General features: G+C 39.8%; 1 pseudogene; it reads right to left on the bottom strand.

Annotated features, from left to right (window-relative positions):
- Nucleotides 1-390: 390 nt before the first annotated feature.
- Nucleotides 391-21,456, bottom strand: part of LOC143804044 (serine/threonine-protein kinase SBK1-like) — a 53,074-nt pseudogene continuing 32,008 nt past the window's right edge.

Raw genomic sequence — 21,456 nt, forward strand, 5'->3', positions numbered from 1 at the left:
ATATAAAAAGTGTTTATTCTAAAACTGGATTCAAATTAAAGAATCCTTTTTAAAAAGTTTACTTTAATACTATTTTTTTTCTTCCATTTGTAACAGATGCATGAATATAATACTGATATGTTTCAAATCGATGAATACTTGACAAGTAAACCCAGCCTAAAAGGTAGGATGTGAAGTGAAACAGTCATTAAACTTTACTGACGGGTTTCCATTAACTTACGAAGATTAAAAATCAAGTCGTAATCCATAGCCATCTCTGCATTCTACAACATTCTATAAAAATCACCCATTATATTAAAAATTACAAGTGTTTCATGGAATACTCACACTTTATAAAGCTTTTTTTGCTTCTCATAATTGTGGTCCCCTCCGGAGTTTCGGCCACCAGTATCAGGTTAGAATGATCGCTCTGCGATGTCCTTCCATGAAGCCTTTTGAAATTTCCACTTTGGATCTAAGAGTCAGTGCGATGCTTTCTGCATGAATCAACATGATTGGATTGTAGACTTCTGCTCCAAGACTTAATGTGCTGCTTTCCCGCTTCTGTTTCATCATAGACTGAAGCTATTGGCTGTCCTCCACAACTTCTATTACCAAATCTTCCTCCTGATCCTCCATGTTGGTGCCACACTCCAAGACATTTATTTTCCAGGGAAAATTGAGGTAATCGAAGACAGACAGAATTGGATGACGAGAAGACGGACATTGTCCAAGAAGATTGCCGAACATTTTTATGGCTTCTCTTGAAAACATCTCCCAATGAGCAGGTGGAGGAGCCCGGTCTGGACTTTTCTTCCAGTTTATGTACACTTGGTACATTGTGTCGGTCTCTATTGCTTCCAGCCAGGGGAAATATCCAGTTGAAATAACAAAGAGAAGTACCCCAAAAGCCCAAGTGTCTATAGCAGGGCTCAAGATTAAATATTCCCCTTCTTTCAATTCACATAACTCTGGAGCCATGTACGGTATAATATGTGACATGGACGACACATAGGTTCCCACTGGCTGGGTCAAGCCAAAGTCACTCAGCTTGATTTGATAACAGTCCTTGTCCATGAGCAACACATTGTCCGGCTTCAGGTCCCTGTGCACCAACCCTCTAGCATGCAAATAGTCAAGAGCCCAGGATATCTGCAATGCGCACCTCTTGACTGCCTCCTCGGGAATTCCAACCTGCAGAAAACAAATCAATATCATGAGATTTGCTTATGTATTTCCTTATCTAAAGCAAAAATACTAAAATTTGAACATTTTGATGTTGTTCGGACAGTGAATGCTGCAGTAGGTAAAACTGATGCTGTGATGGTCATGTTGCATCAAAAAGTGCATCGTAATAAAAGCCTATTCCACGCTTGTGAAAGGCTTACTGTATTCCCAAAGACCCCCATACACATTAGTTAGCTAACTGGCTATTATTTATGGGGGTCTATATAAAGTATGGATGTATTGTATGAGAACATCTAGAGTCGGTCTTTCTTACCTCACTTTGGATAATATCATCCAAGGTTCCCGCCGTTGCCAACTCCTGAGTCAGCACATAGTGGTCCATCGTGCCAATAAAGATGGGATATGTGTCAATAATGTTCGGGTGGTCAGAGAGGGTGATTGACAATGACAACTCCATCAGAAAAGTTTGTAGATGAGTTCTGTCCTTCCTCACCAATTTCATGGCCAGTGGTAGTCCTCAAAAAAAAATAATACACAAATAAAGAAAAATGTATAATAACACGAGTTTAATCCCAAGCTTACCACTATAAAAATGATGCCACATGTGTTTGACGTCTACTTATCCACTTTTTACTTCAAAATTACATAAAAATTTGATTAAACAAAACAATTACTTTAGAGGAAAGTCCGGGAATCACAGACTGAGGCTGCCATGAACATTAGAACAAAGTTGACCGAACCAGCCAATTTGGCAGATCAGGCTGAATATCTGATGTGCTTCGGGTCCTTCCAACTCTCAGACAGATAACAGGGAACAGAAAGATAGAAATTGAATACAGTTTTTTTTTTCCTAAATGTCACTATCTTGACGAATACACACAAGATTTATTATTTCTCTGGCAGTCACCTCTCTAAACTCACCAGTACAGAAACATTAGGCTCAGCTGTGGGTATAAAGATTGAGCAATTGGAGTTAAATCTCATGATATTTTATTCCTGCTTGGAGATATTTTTGACAGCCACCGTCTAACATTAAAACACAGGAACTCAAAATAATAATAATTTTTGTGTTCTCTATAGAAGAGCCACTGTCTGAGTTACCTAGCAGCCATCTATCTCCAGTGAGGAGAAGAAAAAAAAAAAAAAAAAAAAAAAAAAAAAAAGGACAGAGACTGAACTCCAGCTTCTTAATCCTTTTGTCTCTCAAGGTCTTCTGTCAGGTAGACAATGGATGGTGCAGTCTATTGATATTTTTAGCTGGACATTTTTATGACATAAGAGAATAAAGTTGACCATACACATGGATATCTGTCTCCAGGCCATTGGCAGATCCAGCTGAATGTGATGAAAGCTGATAACAATCGGATACTGATACACAGAAGAAATAAAGCCCCACATACTGGCAGTTATGAAGGTAACATTTGACCCACACCTATTTCTCCTGACCTCCCTATTGTCATATGATCCCTTTTTAAACCAACTATACACGTTAGATATTGATTAAAATTTGTCAAATTTGGCAGGTTTGTATGATTTTGCTCCTATGTGTATGGGGATTTTTCAGCTGATGTTACTAAAATTATGTGGACCTACCAATCAGCTACAGATAAATCTCATCTCCATTGCCAATTAGTCATTATTAAATTACTATACATGTATATAAATTACCACTTTTATGCCACTAATGTTCATAAATGACCATCTTTGTTTTTGCCTTGTTCACTTACCTGTAAGTTTGGTCTGTGCCAGTAGAACTTTTCCATATGACCCTTGGCCCAGCTCCTTGATGACATTGTAGCATTCAGAAATCTCCAGAAGTTCCAAAATTTGGAAGGCGGCCATTGCTGCTTGAAAGTTGGTGATTCTTTGTGCTTTCCAATAGAAGCTCAGTATGACTCTACAGGAAAATATAAGGAATACGATTAATACAACATCATGTGGTGATCACAATCCTCAGTTCTTTGGTCAGCTATAATAATTTAGAAACCAATCATAAACAGAAAGATGTGCCAGTCAGGGAAAGGATGGTTGACAACGCTTGTAAAAAAATATCTTAATTAGCATATTGGTTGTCAGCAACTTTTCCATGAAGCCACTATAATTACAGAAAAGGTAAAAATTAGAATAAAGCAAAATAGTTCTATGAAAATACAGAAGTGTTTGTATCTAGAGATTACTTTTTTATATTTTTGAGGATTAGGAAAAGCAAGAAAAATAGAATATGTAACCAATGTAATGTTACTACAAATAGGAACAATTGTTGTATGGTTATTTGGAAAGAAGACCCCCAAACTCATAAAAAAGAACACCAATGGATATACTATTGAAGAGTGATCTTACCTGGGTCGAGTTTTTGGTGAAGTTTATAAGATGGGTTCTGCTCCAAAAAGTTGAATGATGTCGCTTTCTTATGGTTCGGTCAGAGAGGTCCTATCTCCACAGAGAAGTTCTCAGGAATAAGTCCACAAGACTCATGAACTTCTGGCTTTTATAGGTAGGCAGCTACCTGGCATTGATGTCCATCCTCCTCATTGGCCAATCGGATGTCAAAAACCCTCCATTGAATTACAGATGAATGTGTCACCTAGAACATGGACATTCAGGAGACTCAACTGTCAATGAATTAGCTGTGAATAGGCTCACTGAAAAGTTGGTTGTGCCACAATGGTGTCAGGGTGGTGCCTACCTTAGTATTGTTTGTGTTTCTATTAAATTGCTAATATACTGTTCTGAATTTATTCTGCCCCCTACAGTCACATCTCACCTTCCCAACCACCTGCTGCTTTCTCTTAAAAAGAAACTGGACCCATGTTTTTATATAAATATACATTTGTCATGTCATGTCAGAGAGGCATCTGTTTTTCTCTTGGGCAAAAAATATCCAAGCTTACCCTACCCATTAAATAGTAAAAACGGACAACACCTGGACAAAAAAACATGGACGTCATCCGAGTACCGTTTAATTTTATGGACCTTTTGTCTTGCAAAACAGATCAAAAATGGAGATGTCACAACCTTTTTTCATCCTGTTTTTCCAGAGAAAAAAAGGACACATGGACAGCCCCATAGCCTGTAATGGGCACGTGATCTATCCATGAAAAACAGACATGTGATTGATAATTAAAGGGTAGGTGCTGCAATATTTTTGTATTAACTTTAAATTTTGCATTGTGTTTATTTACATAATCAATTATTTTCAATCCAAAATTAAAATTTTAACTAATATTTTTAATTATTTTTGCATTATTTTGAGGGAGAAAGGAGCAGTGCGGGCAGCGCAGTGGTGAGGTAAGTATCCGATGTAGTATCTAATCCTATGCGGAGTGATACGGATTCTGAGCTGTGTATCTAATCCTTTTCTGCAATTAAGGAAAGAGAGCGCACATAGGGCAATAAAAGTGATAATTTTGATGACAATATGCGGTAGGTGCACTCACCTTTAATGGTTGTGAAAGGTCACAACCCCTTGCAGGATATGAGAGGAAACAGTGGTCGCTGCAGACTCCCCTGGATACCAATGTCAAAAAGAAGGAAGAAGACGACCCGGTTTTTCCTCAGGGCCAAAAATTTACAGTATCTGTTTACAGCAGTGGTTTTATACAAAACCTTCATGGCATCACAATTACAAACAAACAGACATCACTTCCTGTGGAAACGCCCCCTCCAACGCCAGAATGTCATACGACAGTTACAATGACTTTTTTTCAAAATCTAAACTCTAATAAACCACATTATACACCCAAACAATCAGTCTTTAATTCAAAAGAAATATATATATATAGATAAAAATGATCACAACATATTAAACATTTTTTTGAAAAATGCAGCTAGCTTGAATCAAACTCACAAGTCTTGGGCAAGTCAGAACACTTAGGAATTACCATTACCATCATACCATCTCTCCACTTGATGGGAATTGTCGAGGTTTCATACAAAACCTTCATGACATCACAAGCAAACAAACATCACTTCCTGCGAAAACGCCCTCTCCAATGTCAAGATGTCACACGACAGTCACAATATCTTTATATCAAGATATAATCTCTGATAAAACACATTAAACCCCTAAACAGTCAATCTTTAATTTAAAACCGTGTATAAAACCTATAATCAATATATATTAAGATGTTATAAAATAAAATGGCTGGACTTGAACCCATAGGTTTTAGGCAAGGAAGAACACCAAAGACTTCCCATTACCTTTATACTAAATCTCCATTTCTGGGGAATGGATGTGTGATTAGGAAATCTGTTGGGCCACTAGGGGCAAGAAACCATAAAGGATGGCTTATCAAAAAAGATCTACCAACTCATTAAGACCATTTGGATGAATAGTATCTAATTTGTATATTCAATACACTTCTCTCTTATTTAGACACTGTATTCTATTTGGGGTATCTGCTGGTACATGATCTATCGGTGTAACTCGTATTGGGGCTTTATTCCCATGTTTGTCAAAGCAACGAAAAGACAAGCCATGTTTCAGGTACCCCTGAGAAATGTTGTGTCTATGTGAGTTCATCCTTAGGCCTCTTTCACACTTCCGTCTTTGCAGATCCGTCACAATCCGTCAATTTTTGAGAATGCAGGATCCAGCCAAAAAATTAGCAGGATCCTGCATTTTCCCATAGACTTGTATTAGCGACGGATTGTGACGGATGGCCTTCCGTTTCATCCGTTGTGCACTGGATCAGTCATAAAATAGCGGTCCATCATGCAGAAAAAATGTTCATTGTAAAGTTTTTTGTGCACGTTGGAAAATCGGTCTGCTGACTGTCACACACAGGAATCCAGCAACGGATCCAGTTTTTCCCTACTGAGCATGCCCGGAAGGATTTCCAAGTCCGGGAAAAATTTATCTTTCTTTCTTTCTTTCTTTCTTTCTTTCTTTCTTTCTTTCTTTCTTTCTTTCTTTCTTTCTTTCTTTCTTTCTTTCTTTCTTTCTTTCTTTCTTTCTTTCTTTCTTTCTTTCTCCATTGAAATTCAGGCAAGAACACAAAAGCGACGCATCCGTCAAAACACTGGATGCGTTACACGTTTTTCACAATTTTCAAAACATACGTAGGTCCATCGCAACAATACATTACAGCGCCCGCCAGAAGACGGAAGTGTGAAACAAGCCTTGAATGTTGAGGCTGTGTAGTGCGTCCCACATATTGTTTCCCACAGCAACAAGCAATTAGATAAATCGCAAAACTGGATTGACATGTTAACTTAAAATGAATGTCATCTACTCTATCACTATCATTATTTGAGTGAAAAGTATTCACGTTATCACAAATCCAAAGGCAACACAAGCATTTTTTATTTTTACATTTGAAGGAACCTCTTAGACTTAGAGGCTACTGTGAGGTGCTAATTCCTGCATAAGGGGCTCTTTTTTTTATCTCCCCCATCCCTAATTCTACTGGGGGCTAAAATATTTTTAAGGGATGGCGCCCTCCTAAAGGTAACCACTGGTCTAGTTGGTAATACTTTGACAGACCGGGTCATTTAGTAGAATCTTCCAATGCTTCTGTATTGTCTGGATATACAGTAAAAATTAGATACTATTCATCCATATGGTCTTAATGAGTTGGTAGATCTTTTTTGATAAGCCATCCTTTATGGTTTCTTGCCCCTAGTGGCTCGACAGATTTCCTAATCACACATCCATTCCAGAAATGGAGATTTAGTATAATGGTAATGGGAAGTCTTTGGTGTTCTTTCTTGCCTAAAACCTATGGGTTCGAATCCAGCTATTATATTTTTATAAAATCTTAATATATATTGATTATAGGTTTTATACATGGATTTAAATTAAAGATTGACTGTTTAGGCTGCCATCACACTATCAGGATTTGGTCAGTATTTTACATCAGTATTTGTAAGCCAAAACCAGGAGTGTAACAATTAGAGAAAAAGTATAATAGAAACATATGCACCACTTCTGTATTTATCACCCACTCCTGGTTTTGGCTTGCAAATACTGATGTAAAATACTGACCAAATACTGCTAGCGTGATGTCAGCCTTAGGGGTTTAACACTAGAACTACCGGAGGGGTCATTTTGACCCTTTTGCTATTTCTTTTTCCTATAATTTCTAAAATTTTAACAAATGAGTTCTGAGTTTTTGTGACTATTATTTATTCATGGTAGTGTATATTTTAGGACACAAAAATGAATTGAAACTTTTTCAGGGGTCCGGATTTTACAATTCATACCTATAAGTACTGAAGGGGTCAATTTGACCCCATACATAGAAGTAGTAGTAGGCAAGTCTCCTAACAACAAATACATATGAGACTACTTTGATGAAGAATGGTGACATCACTCTTACAGTTTACCAAGGTAAGCCAAATAAGAATGTAATTTTGCTCAGTAGTCTTCACCCAGATGTAGCAGTTGGAAACAACAAGAAAAAAACGGAAATGGTACAATTTTACAATAAAACAAAGGTTGGAGTGGACACAGTAGACCAGATGGCTCGAAAGTACACCACAAAATCTGGAAGCCGCCGATGGCCTGTTCAGGTGTTTTGTAATGTACTTGATTTAGCAGCTATAAACGCAACTATACTCTATAAAACAGCAACTGGGAGTAAAATTAGCAGACGGGAGGTCATTCTTCAGCTTCATGCTATGACCATGTAAAAGGAAAATGCGTGCTGTACTTGATCTTAACACTGTTCCTACTAAGTTAAAATAAATGTTCTTTAATTTGTTGGCAACAAAAAAGTTATTTTTACTCCAGAGTCAGTACTTTTGAATATGGGTCAAAATAACCCCTAATGGTAGTTATAGGTATTATGAAACCTGCGGTAGTTCTAGTGTTTTTTATCAGAGGTTATATCTTGATATAAAGATATTATGACTGTCGTGTGACATCTTGACATTGGAGGGGGCGTTTTCGCAGGAAGTGATGTGTGTTTGCTTGTGATGTCATGAAGGTTTTGTATAAAACTTCAACTATTCCCAACAAGTGGAGAGATGGTATGGTGGTAATGGGAAGCCCTAAGTGTTGTGGCTCGCCCAAAACTTGTGAGTTTGATTCTAGCTAACTCTACTTTTCAAAAAGATTTTTAATATGTAGTGATCATTGGTTTTATATATATAAATATATTTCTTTTGAATTAAAGACTGATTGTTTAGGTGGATAATGAGTTTCGTTAGAGTTTAGATTGTGAAATAAAGTCATTGTAACTGTCGTGTGACATTCTGACATTGGAGGAGGCGTTTTCACAGGAAGTGATGTCGGTTTGTAATTGTGATGCCATGAAGGTTTTGTATAAAACCACTGCTGTAAACAGATACTGTAAATTTTTGGCCCTGAGGAAGTGGAAGATTGCCACGAAACGCGTCGGCACAATAAAGCTTTTAAGAACATTTCCATTGTTGTGTGGTCAGCACGGATACATTGAAAAACCCGGTATTCTTCTTCCTTCTTTGTGACATTAATACTTTTCTGTGTGATACTGACTCTGAGCCGTGTATCTAATCCTATTCTGGGTGATACTGACTCTGAGCCATATCAACAAAAGCGGATTTAGATCCCATTAACCGCACGAAGAGAACCATATAAATAAAAGCAAGATATCTTTATTAAATAATAAACATAAAAACAAAAAAACAAGATCTGATATATTACAACAAAGTGTCCTGAGAGAAATAAAAGGACCTACACACTATCCATAGAAATAGCGGCAATTTAGCCAGTTACAATAGTATGTCCGCATAATTTACCATACAAAAAGCTAGATGAGTAAGCTATAATACATGCTGGTAAACCATAGTATTATATACAATACAGAAATACAGGGGGAAGTAATAGTTCTCCCACGTGCCTAAGCAATAACCCCGTCCATACATTGAATCCTAAGTCCCCACCATAATCCTCCTTCGCATCTGAGAGAAGGGACCTGCTCCATTACGGTACTATCCTATTCATATATATATATATATATATATATATATATATATATATATATATATATTGTCCATTGTAAATGCATATCATAGGAGCTAGAAGGAGGATTATGGTGGTGACTTAGGATTCAATGTATCCTATTCACCACCAATGTATTCAACAGCAACAGCGCGAAACGGCCGTCGTCCGTCTCGTTCCTGCACAACCCCGCTCCCCTCGTGACGCCCAAGCCTTTCAAGTGCCACAACCTATAATGGTTTATTTTATCTAATAAAGAAATGAAGATTCGCTGGTGAGTGCTGCAACTTTTTCTTTTCTCATATACTCGTTTGGATCGCTGTTAGTTCCTGCACGGCACCACCTTATTCTTCTTTGGATTGCTATATCCCTGTAGCTAAAAGAAAGATCTTCACGCTAAGACAGTTCATAAGTGGTTGCTACTTCTGTGCCAGTGTATTCTCTGTTTGTATGTGTTTTAATAATGTTTAAGTGTCTTATAGACATCTCTCCATTACTAAGCTGTGGGCTTGATGTCACCGGACAATACAAAGGTGACATCAACCCCACAAATATGAACCCCACTTGCCACCACTACAGGGCAAGAGGGAATCGCCGGGGAAAGCGCCAGAAAAGGTGCCTCTAATAGAGGCTCCATTTCTGGGGTGGCTGAGAGCTGATGTTTTTAGCCTAGGGAGGGCAATATCCATGGCCCCTTCCTAGGCTACTAATATCAGCCTGCAGCTGTCTGCATAGCCATTGCTGATTATTAATTATAGGGGTACCCCACATCATTTTTGGGGGGTTCCTCCATTTTAATAGCCAGTAAAGGCTATGTATACACTTGTGTCAGTGTTTGAGTGTGAGCATCAGCACACTCCCCCATAGACCAGCACACTGCTCTTCTGAAATACTCTGTGCTGCTGTCACCCTGCTCATTCCACCATATATCTCTCACTGTGACCCCCTATAGACCAGCACACTCCCATAAAGACCACACATTATACCGCCACATATATATATATTACATAATACTGCCAAATAGATCACACATGATGCCACCATACAGGGGTTGGACAAAATAATGGAAACACCTAACGTTTTGGCATCATGATCTTCGAACATGTGATAAACATGCAAACCGTGACATATGCTAATGTTTTGTAGTTGATTATTTGTGTTATGTGATATGTGTATGTAAATTAACTGTTTGTTTTGCATAATTGTAAGAACATTGATGAGAACCTGATACCAATGGCAGACCTCTCGGATTTTCAAAGAGGCCAAATTGTTGGTGCTCGTATGGCAGGCGCTAGTGTAACAGAAAGTGCCCGAATACTTGGTGTGTCAAGAGGTACTGTCTCCAAAGTAATGACTGTGTTTGAAAGAGATGGAAAAACGTCTGCAGCAAAGCACAGGTCTGGCCGAAAGTCAAAGTTGACTGAGAGAGACCGTCGGACTCTAAAGTGAATTGTGAGAGAGGATCGCAAGACCACGGCTCCGAAAATCACTGCTGAGCTCAATGAACACCTACAGAACCCAGTTTCCACGAAAACTGTTCGTCGGGAGCTGCACAAATCTGGATTCCACGGAAGAGATGCAATTAGAAAACTGCTGCTCTCAATGACAAATGTTTCCAAGCGTTTAGAGTGGTGTAGAAACCTCCAGAATTGGTCGCTCGAGCAGTGGAAACGTGATATTCTCAGACGAATCATCATTTACCCTATTTCCGACAACGGCCGAGTGTACGTTTGGAGACAGCCGAAAGAAGCATTCCATCCAGACTGCCTTCTCCCAACCGTAAAACATGGCGGAAGTTCTGTGATGATCTGGGGTGCTATTTCGTGGAGATGTCCCTTCATGGAAGAATTAACAGCTGAGATTATTTAGGCATTTTGGGCGACCAAGTGCATCCAATAGTTCAAGCACTGTTCCCGGAGGGGAACGCCATCTTTCAGGATGATAATGCACCAATTCATACAGCTAGAATCGTTAAAGCATGGCACGAGAAACATTCTAATTAAGTTGAGCATCTCATATGGCCCCCACAATCCCCAGACCTCAACATTATTGAGCATTTATGGTCGATTTTAGAGATTCAAGTTAGATGTCGATTTCCGCCGCCATCGTCGCTCAAAGAACCGAAGGTTGTTTTAACTGGAGAATGGGCTAAAATTCCTTTGGAAACAATTCACACCTTGTATGAATCCATACCTCGGAGAATTGAGGCTGTAATCGCTGCAAAAGGTGGACCTACACCATATTAAACTAACTTTTGTTGATCTTTCCAGGTGTTTCCATTATTTTGTCCAACCCCTGTATATATTTTTTATATAGTACTGCCATATAGACCACACTTGATGCAGCTAAGTATTATGTGTGATAAGTATTATGGCATTATGTGTGATCTGTATGATGGTATTAAATGTGATCTGTATGGTGGTATTATGTTTGATCAGTATGGTGGAATAATATAAAACTATATGACAGTATTATATGAGAACCATATTGTGGGATTATCTGTGATCTCTGTGGCAGTAGTATGTGAGAATTGTATGGTGGTATTATGTGTGATCTATATGGCGGTATTATGTGTGATCTATATGGCAGCATTATGTGAGAAGTATATGATGGTATTATGTGAGAACACTATGGTGGTATAATAATAATAATAATAATAATAATAATAATAATTAAATTTATGTAGCGACAAGATATTCCGCAGCACCTAACAAATTATAGAGGGGACTTGTACAGACAATAGACATTACAGCATAACAGAAATCACAGTTCAAAACAGATACCAGGAGGAATGAGGGCCCTGCTCGCAAGCTTACAAACTATGAGGAAAAGGGGAGACACGAGAGGTGGATGGTAACAATTACTTTAGTTATTCGGACCAGCTATAGTGTAAGGTTCGGGTGTTCATGTAAAGCTGCATGAACCAGTTAACTGCCTAAGTATGTAGCAGTACAGACACAGAGGGCTATTGACTGCATAAAGTGTATGAGAATATGATGCGAGGAACCTGATTATGGTTTAAGTTTTTTTTTTCTTTGAATGGGCCACACAGGGATAGTTAGGTTAATGCGTTGAGGCGGTAGGCCAATCTGAACAAATGAGTTTTTAGGGCACGCTTAAAACTGGGGATTGGGGATTACTTGTATTAACCTAGGTAGTGCATTCCAAAGAATCGGCGCAGCACGTGTAAAGTCTTGGAGACTGGAGTGGGAGCCGAGGTTCTGATTATTGAGGAGGCTAACCTGAGGTCATTAGCGGAGCGGAGGGCACGGGTAGGGTAGTAGACTGAGACCAGAGAGGAGATGTAGGGTGGTGCTGAGCCATGGAGAGCTTTGTGGATGAGGGTAGTAGTTTTGTACTGCATTCTGGAGTGGATGGGTAGCCAGTGTAATGACTGGCACAAGGTAGAGGCATCAGTGTAACGGTTGGTGAGGAATATGACCCTGGAAGCAGCATTCAGGACAGATTGGAGTGGGGAGAGTTTGGTAAGAGGGAGGCCGATTAGTAGAGAGTTACAATAGTCCAGACAAGAATGAATAAGTGAAACAGTAAGAGTTTTTGCAGAGTCGAAAGTAAGAAAAGGGCGGATTCTAGAAATGTTTTTGAGATGCAGATAAGTAGAGCGAGCCAGTGACCAGATGTGGGAGGGGGAATGAAAGCTCGGAATCAAGTATGACCCCAAGGCAGCAGGCATGTTGATTGGGAGCAATGGTGGTAGGTTAGTAGAGGAAAAGAACACGAGGAGTTCATTTTTTGACAGGATCAGTTTCAGATAGAGGGAGGACATGATGTTAGAGACAGCTGCAAGGCAATCACTGGTGTTTTCTAAAAAGGTCGGCGTGATATCAGGAGAAGAAGTGTATAATTGGGTGTCGTCAGCATAGAGATGGTACTGGAAACCAAATCTACTGATTGTTTGTCCAATAGGGGCGGTATACAAAGAAAAGAGGAGGGGGCCTAGGACTGATCCTTGAGGAACCCCTACCGTAAGGGGAAGGTGAGAGGAGGAGGAACCAGCAAAAGATACAGTGAAGGATCGGTCAGAGAGATAGGAGGAGAACCAGGAGAGAATGGTGTCCTTGAGGCCGATGGAGCGGAGCATAGTGAGGAGGAGCTGATGATCCACAGTGTCGAATGCTGCGGAGAGATCCAAGAGAATTAGCATGGAGTAGTGACCATTAGATTTAGCTGTTATTAGATCATTAGAGACTTTGGTGAGGGCAGTATCAGTAGAGTGTAAAGAGTGGAAACAAGATTGAAGAGGGTTGAGAAGAGAGTTATCTGAGAGATAGCGGGTAAGACGGGAGTGGACCAGGCGTTCGAGGAGTTTAGAGATGAAGGGAAGATTAGAGACAGGTCTATAATTAGCGGCACAGTTTTGATCGAGGGATGGTTTTTTAAGTAATGGATGTATGATGGCATGCTTAAGTGAGGAGAGAAAAATACCGGAAGTGAGAGAAAGGTTGAATATTTTTGTTAGGTGAGAAGTGACAGCCGGGGAAAGGGACTGGAGGAGATGTGATGGAATGGGGTCACTGGTGCAAGTGGTTGGGCGAGAAGATGCAATATAATGTGAGAACACTATGGCGTTATTATGTGTAATCTATATGATGGTATTATGTGAGAACTATATGGCGGCATTATGAGTGATCTACATGGCGGTATTATGTGAGAACTATGACGGTATTATGCAAGATCTAAATGGCGGCATTATGTGAGAACTACAGTATATGTCAGTATTATGTGTGATCTATATGGTGGTATGTGAGAAAACCATGGTGGTATTATGCGTGATCTATATAGTGGTATTATGTGAGAATTATATGACAGTATTATGTGTGATCTATGTGACAGTATGTGTGATCTATATGGCGGTATTATGTGAGAACAATATGGCAGTATTATCTTCAGAAAGGGGACCCATTCTAAGGTGGTTCTTGCTGAGCATCTGCACACAGGTCTGGGGTAATAGAGGGGGCAGCATGAACTCCAGTTAGGTGCAGTCAGGGGAGGGATGGTGAGCAGCTGAAGAGAGGGGTCTTATTTGTATCATTACTATATGGCTACATTTCCCCCAGCTTGCTTCCCAGCGTCACCCTGGACTATGCCTGTCGCCTCGCTTTCACACATTGCCAGGACAGGATGGAGAAGACAGGATCTGAGGAGGGGAATGGGGTCTTTGATGGCTTGTTCTGATCCAGACTTTGCATGCAATCAGCAGAAATGTTTCCTTGATTTCTGCGGAGCAGACAAGCAGACTGTCCATCCATGTGTATAACAGACAGCGCTCTACATACAATCACTGGCTGCTCTGCTGGATACTGTACTGTTGAGCCTTGTATCTAATCCTTTCCTGTGTGATACTATTTGCTGAGCCTTGTATCTAATCCTCTCCTATGCACTCCTCTCCCCCCTACATGTCTCTCTCCCCATGGGTCGCTCTCCCTCCTATGCACTCCTCTGCTCCCTGCATGTCTCTCTTCCCATGGGTTGCTCTCCCTCCTATGCACTCCTCTGCTCCCTGCATGTCTCTCTTCCCATGGGTTGCTCTCCCTCCTATGCACTCCTCTCCCCCGCATGTCTCTCCCCACGGGTCTCTCTCTCTCCTATGCACTCCTCTCCCCTGCATGTCTCTCCCCCCATGGGTCTCTCTCCCTCCTATGAACTCCTCTCCCCCCTGCATGTCTATCTCTGGACCAGCAGTCTTCTCTCCCGACCACCTGACTATCCTCCATTTTAAATGAATCTGCTGTTGGGGAACAGTGAAGATTCTGGCCAATATTAATATGATTGTTATTTATAAGGCAGTAACTTTGGGGGTTTGTCAAGTAATGTATAGAGGGAAACTCCTCTCATAACTCTGCTGCCAGCTCTGAATTTTCACCCATATGGGGATGAGGTTCTGAAATCTTAATGTATTTTCACCTGTAAATTGTTGCAGGTTTACAACATAAAATCCACACAAGCTTCATCCACAGCTGTAATGCTTGGACACTTTCTTAAGATGCTCATGTCAGCTTTACCCCGATACTACAAGTCATTTGATTTTCGGATTGCTGGCAGAATAAAGCCACACACCTACATTTCACTTTTCTCCTCTATATCCCTGTGTTATGTCACATGGATCTATAATAAATAAGAAATGGAGGGCACCGCAAATAAATACCAAGAGGGAAGGTTCACCGTGGGCTTGAAATGAAACATGAAAAAAAGGAAGAAAAAGATCATGCCCACATAAATAGGAACACCTCCACGTATAACAATATCAAAGTTGTGTTTTATTGGCAAACCTCAAAAGATATATACATGTGAAGAACAAAAACACACAACGCAGTTAAAAACATGTAAAAATTGCAAACATGCAAAGAGTACCTATTCATATGTCATGCCCTAGTATAGGGGAAATGACAACCCACAAAACATGTATCACCCACAACAAAGATGTCAAAATAATATAACTGCAAAACCATAGATGATACAGAAACTCATGGCCACTTTATGCAAAAAAGAAGCGAAGAGGCGAGCAGCGAAACGGCGCCCGTTGGGCAGGAGGGAAGGACACCAGGCACAGGACACTATCTGGCGGTAAGCTCTCTGATTATATCAAGTCTACCTATTGGCATTAGCACTTGCTATCAATACGATCTTGCGGCAAGCTCTTTGACCACATGAAACTGTCATTATCGGTATCAGTAACTATTTCAGAATTTACACTAATATATGGGATAATGACTGTCTTCTGTGGTTAAACCGCACATTTGTATATCCACACATGGGGATAAGATATTGGCCCCTATTATAGAGAGGATTTGGTAGACTGAGCTTCATTACACTATTATATATTGAGAAATATATCTGCCTGCTTTCTTTATAGTTTATTAATTATTTGTTACATGCCATCTTTGGTACATATAGCAGGAGCAATTATTGGTTGCTAATTTATATATATTTTATCTTACAAATTGTCCCTCCCTATGGAGGTTTTTTAGCCCTGTTTACTGATTAGGTTTTTACAAAAAAAATTTCTTTGTAATAAAATATAATTTTTTCAAAAAAATTTGCTGCCTACATCACTTACTATCCATGTGGGCAATTGTACCTAGATGGATATTGTTGTTTAGGTATATAGATAGGTATATAGATATAATTACGTGAACAATGCTTTCATGTTTGGGTTTTTTTTAATCGAACTTCAATTTTTTTTGCACATTTTTTTCTATCAATCACGAACTTGCCACATATGTAATCAATATTGAGTGATAGTCTCACGCTCTACACAGATCCATCTGAGATCTCGTCCAAACAATTTATTGATATCTAACCTAATACGATACATTTTAAAGAAATTCACATGGACACAATTTTCTTTTTCTTTATGAATAATTATTTTTTTACCGACTTTATTTAATGATACTTGTGTTTTTTGTTATATTCATTTTTGATGTATGAACTTTATTCTCTACAGGCAGCAATGTGGCTCAGTGGTTAGCACAGCAGCCTTGCAGTGCTGGAGTCCTGGGTTCTAATCCCACCTTGGACAGCATCTGCAAAGAGTTTGTATGTTCTCCCCGTGTTTGCGTGGGTTTTCTCCGGGTTCTCAGGTTTCCTCCCGCATTCCAAAGACATACTGATAGGGAATTTAGATTGTGAGCCCCAATGAGGACAGCGATGATTATGTGTGTAAAGTGCTGCGGAATATGTTAGCACTATATAAAGATTATTATTATTTCCATTTTTCCTTGGCACCCTTTTTGAATTTTTCATTTTTTCATCCGCATGCTATATGTTGTTTTTATTTGTGTTTGTCCTGAAGGAGGCGAGTGACTCTGAAACTCGTGGACATTAAACCAGCATTCCTTCCTTCCATCTTGGCTTGTCATTCATTCAGCAGCGCAGGATACTTCCATCTTCCTTGACATATTCCACATAGGTGTCCTTTGGAAGCTGTGGCAGCTGGGATTTATGCATCATTTACCCTTTGATTCCCCTTTACTACTCAGATAAGACCCTATTTCGCGTTTGCATTCTTTTAATGAAAAAATCTCCATTGAATTACTGACTAAGGCGTCTCCTAGAAGATGGACATTCAAGTAGTTCTAATTGATATTTAAGTAGTTAATAGACAAAGGAGCTGGTTGTGCCACATTGGTACCAGGGAGGCCCCACCTTAGTATTGTTTGTGTTGTTGGTAAATTGCCAAATGCCAATGTAATCAGTTCAGAATTTATTCTGCCCCCCCACAGTCACATCTCACCTTCCTGACCGCCTGCTGCTTTCACCAAAAGAGAAACTGGTCCCATGTTTTTATATAAATTAGTCATTTGACCCAACATATCTTGTAGGATTGTCTTGTCCCAACTGACATTATTATTACATGAAAATAACAGAATTGTCTATTTGTCCTATTGTGAAGCTGCTAATACAACTAAGAGGAAAGGCCCCACACACATTAGATGAAAATGGGGCAACAAACGATCGTTCAGGGATGATTGATCAAAACACAACACAGAATATATTGGCCAATGTATTTTTTTCCGGACATTAGATCTAATTATCTGCCTAGAAAAAACAACTCCTGTGTTTTGAACAATTATAAACGTTCATTGGTCGATATGAACAATCGCTTGTTTCCACCACACACAACGGATTCTCATTATGGCTGAGATCAGACATTTCATTCAAGACAAATCTAATGTGTAGGGGATTCAGAAGTCCACACAGCCCAGAATTGGCAGATTTATAAATTTTTCTGAAAATCTAAGAACATTCTGCTGGATAATTAGTAAATTAAATCTATGCCAAATTGTGCGGATAATGAAGGAGCCAAAGAAATACTTCACTTAAAATTCATACAAAACTTTGCAAAGAAAATATTTTTTTCAAATTTGATTTGAGATTAATTAACTTAAATGAGGAAGAAATAATTTGTTAGAATTGACCTAAAAATCCAGACTCATCTCAGATTCTGCACTGAGTATTTAGGGGGCATCTGGTTGAGATTTGTAAAATGTCTCCCTCTTATCTGCTACATTACCTGCAGAAACAAAATATTTCCAGGAAAGTCTCGTTCAGATAGGCAAGGTTTGTAATAAAAATCAAGCAGGCTGTTTTTGATCAGAGCGCTTGATCTCATTTTTAATCCTCTGGTTTTCTCTTATGTAAAAAAAATCAAAGCATTTCCTAGTCATAAAATAGTAAAAATGGACACCATTTGGATAACACATGGACGCCATCCGAGCACTGTTTCTTTTCTAGACCCTTCTCTTGAATGGGCAAGTCTTGATCTGCAAAACAGCTTAGGCTGGTTTCACACTTGCGTTTTTATCTGCATGCGTTTTTTTAAAAAAACGCATGTAAACGCGGTAAAACACATGCGTTTTTAGACGCATGCGTTTTTATAGAAAAACACAAGAAAACACAAGAAAACACAAGAAAAAACAAGAAAACCCTAACCCTAACCCTACCCCTAACCCTAACCCTAAACGTGACTGAAATACGTGGCACTGAAATACGTGCAACTGAAATACGTGGTACTTAAATACGTGGCACTTAAATACGTGGCACGTGGCACTTAAATATGTGGTACTTAAATACGTGGCACTTAAATACGTGGCACGTGGCACTTTAATACGTGGCACGTGGCACTTTAATACGTGGCACGTGGCACTTAAATACGTGGCACGTGGCATACGTGGCACTGAAATACGTGATACGTGGCACTTAAATACGTGGCAATATGACTGTCAGAAAATGTTCATTAAACGGTTAGGGGTGAGGTTAGGGGTAGAGTTAGGGTTAGGGTTTGGATCCCTTTATCACCTTGATGGTGGTGGGTGGCTTTTCAGTGTGTTTTCTGGTTTTTTTCTATAAAAACGCATGCGTTTTTAGCGCAAACAAACACATGTGCTTAAAAACGCATGCATTTACATAGACAGCAATGCATTTTTTTGCCGCGAAAAAACGCATGCGTTTTTTCGCGGCAAAAAAACGCGCAAGAAAATACTGCAGGTAGCATTTTTGAAAATGAACGCATGCAGACAAAAAACGCATGCGTTTGAAAACGCAACCAAACGCATGTGCAAAAAAACGCATGCGTTTTCAATGTTAAATATAGAAAAAAAACGCATGCGTTTTTTGTGCAAAAAACGCTGCAGACAAAAACGCAAGTGTGAAACCAGCCTTAGAAATGGAGATGTCACTTTTTTTTCCTGTTACACAAGAACAACTCATGTGAACAGCCCCATAGACATCAATCGCAAGTCTGTTTTTCACAAAAAGATCAAGTAACCATAACAGGCTAAGAGTGAACTGGACCAGCAGCCTTCTCTCCAAATCCCCTGACTAAGCTTCATTTTACGTAAATCTGCTGTTGGGGGACAGTGAAGATTCCGGCCAATATTAATATGGTTGTTATGAATAAGGCAGTAACTCCGGAAGTTCGTCAATAAATGTATAGAGAAAAACTCCTCTCATAACTCTGCTGCCAGCTCTGATTTTTCAGCCATATGGGGATCAGGTGTATGAAATCTTTATGTATATTCATCTGTATTTTTTTGCAGATTTACAACATAAAATCCACACAAGCTCCTGTCCACAGCTTTAATATCCGGATGTGTTCTTAAGATGCTCATGTAAGTTTTTTCCCCGATACTACAAGTCGTTTCATTTTTGGATTATTGGTAGAATACGGCCACACACCTACATCTATCCTGATATGATCAGTTTTTACAGACAGGTGAATTTCCTTCTAGAGCAGGTGCAGACGAGTATATTTTCGATGCAATTGTGATCCAACAAACCATGAGATCGCACTCGGATCAATGTTATTTTATGGGGCTGTGAAAATGTCCCATTTTTTTTCTTCAGAGCGAGTTTTCCTGAGGAAGAAATCGCAGACTGCATTATTTTACATCCACTTTTCGCGTACTGATGAAATGGAGAAGATGGAAACCTTTTTTTCCATCTTCTCCACATCTGAGAAAATCAGGTCACACTATGATCACAGTCTTATCAGCGTCTAATCACAGTGCAGTTAGCATTATCGGGCTGATTTTCTCAGATGAGAGTAAATACGGTCCTGTGACCCTAACCTAACAGAAATATATTCACCATAGCGAAAAAAACAGAATAATATAAATCTCAACTAAAGCCGAATCCATATGTTACTGGCATGATGACAGTCATTTTACACTTGTTAGATCCCTCCATTGTCTCTCTGGTTGTCTAGTCTCTTGGGGTAGAGATGGATCGGGCATATTGTTAGATGAAAAGAGGAGTGCCACCATGGGTCTTGTGCCTGCCAACAGTAAAGCATCCTGACCATAGTAAAAAAATAGGATGAAAATCTTGAAGTCACCACGCTCATGTAGACACCTCCATTATAAATCATTATGGCTGCTGCTTTCACCACTGACCAACAGGAGCAGATACAAAAAATGAAGAACCTGGCAGCTAATCCACTTCTTTATTCCAATACCATTAAATAGTTTCTCATGCTGTCCAAGCCATAATCTCTTAGATGGCTCTTAGAGGGATGGTAGCTTGGGCAGCACGAGAAACTGTTTAATGTTATTGGAATAAAGAAGTGGTTAGCTGCACATTTTTTAATTTTTGCATCCTGAGACCACTCATGCGTGGGTTCTTCTCATCCATGGAGAGGGCAAACCACATTTTTGCCTAAGAACATGGCCAAGAATAAAGAATGTGATCTAAATATCCTTCAAGAGCAACTTCTCCCATCATCCAGGAGCAATGTTTTTTTTTCCAGCATGATGGCAACAGCGTCCCAAGGCAAGAGTGATAACTAAAGGTACCTTCACACGAAGCGACGCTGCAGCGATAGCGACAACGATGTCGATCGCTGCAGCGTCGCTGTTTGGTCGCTGGAGAGCTGTCACACAGACCGCTCTCCAGCGATCAACTATGCCGAGGTCCCCTGGTAACCAGGGTAAACATCGGGTAACTAAGCGCAGGGCCGCGCTTAGTAACCCGATGTTTACCCTGGTTACCAGCGTAAAATCTAAAAAAAAAAACAGCACATACTTACATTCACGTCCCCCTGCGTCCACTTCCTGACTGACTGAGCGCCGTACAGTGAGAGCAGAGCGGTGACGTCACCGCTGTGCTGCTTTCACTTTCACTTTGCGGCGCTGAGTCAGAGGAGGAAGCAGACTGCAGGGGACGCAATGTGAGTATGTGCTGTTTGTTTTTTTTACATTTTACGCTAGTAACCAGGGTAAACATCGGGTAACTAAGCGCGGCCCTGCGCTTAGTAACCCGATGTTTACCCTGGTTACCAGTGTAAAATATCGCTGGTATCGTTGCTTTTGCTTTCAAACACAACGATACACAGCGATCGGACGACC

Source organism: Ranitomeya variabilis, chromosome 2 (genome assembly GCF_051348905.1).
Source record: "Ranitomeya variabilis isolate aRanVar5 chromosome 2, aRanVar5.hap1, whole genome shotgun sequence".
NCBI lineage: Eukaryota > Metazoa > Chordata > Amphibia > Anura > Dendrobatidae > Ranitomeya > Ranitomeya variabilis.